A 1133-nucleotide genomic window follows, 5' to 3' on the forward strand; every position below is an offset into this window, starting at 1 on the left:
GGATCTGGCACTGATGGACAGCCGGTGGCACACGCTGGTCTTGGCCGTGTCCGAAGGATCCTTCTCCCTCACCGTGGACTGCGGCCTCCCCGTAGACATGTAGGTACCAGGTGTGCCAGAGAGGGTCCCACGGGCTGCGTGTGATACTGCCCAACAGTAGCAGGCAGGCCCATTGCCTCTGGGCTCCCCGTCCACGCCAGCCCGGCCTGGAGCGCTGTCTTTGGTCCACCTGGTGCTGAGCAAAGTCCCCATCACACTCCTCCCCCCACCCCCCGAAAAAGAAAATCAAACCTGTTACCACTGAGTCAATTCTGACTCACGGTGACCCCATGTGTTACAGAGTGGAACGGTACTCCATAGGGTTTTCAGTGGCTGATTTTCCAGAAGTAGATTCTGATGCACCTCTAGGTGGACTCAAACTGCCAATCCTTCAGTTAACAGCCAAGTGCAAACCTTTAGCACTACCCAGGGAATCTTTTTATACCCTCGAACAGGTCAGGTTCACAGAACCTATAATTGGGGCAAGGACGTGCCAGGGGCCAAGAGATCATCAGCGAGGTCAGATGTCATCCCTGCCCTCTGGAAGCGCCGCAGTGGGTGTGGTTCAGGTCATGGGAATGCAGAACACACCACATGAGAACTGGAGGAGGCTTTCAAGAGGATGGGAGGAGAGGCGAACAGACCCCGGCTGGGCTCTGAAGTTCGGGCTTAAACAGAGTCCAGGCTGGTGCCTCATAGGATGAGAGTAACTGAGCATTCATAAAACGCGTGCTATGGGTCGTATCTAGCTGTTTTATGCGTCTGCATGTATTAAACAACAAAGCCCATCACAAAACAGATTCAGTGGCTTGAAGTCAAATGGAGATTTTCCTTCGGAGCAGCTCTCCTGGTTTCTAGAAATGGCCTAGGAGGCTTGATGGGGGTGGGGTGGGTGGGTGTGCACTCTAGAGACCCTGTCATTGTCACTACAAAGCAGCAGAGGCAAACCCTAAGGAACTCGGGCCAGGGGTCAGACAGAGCGGGCTCGAGGCCCCGGCCTTGCTTTGTGGCTTTGAGTTCCTGGCTGAAACGCCCTGAGACTCAGTTGACTCATCTGTGATGAAGGAGTAACTATTCACTGAGGATCCAAATAA

Source organism: Trichechus manatus, unplaced genomic scaffold (assembly GCF_000243295.1).
Source record: "Trichechus manatus latirostris isolate Lorelei unplaced genomic scaffold, TriManLat1.0 scaffold00128, whole genome shotgun sequence".
In the NCBI taxonomy this organism is placed as follows: Eukaryota; Metazoa; Chordata; class Mammalia; order Sirenia; family Trichechidae; genus Trichechus; species Trichechus manatus.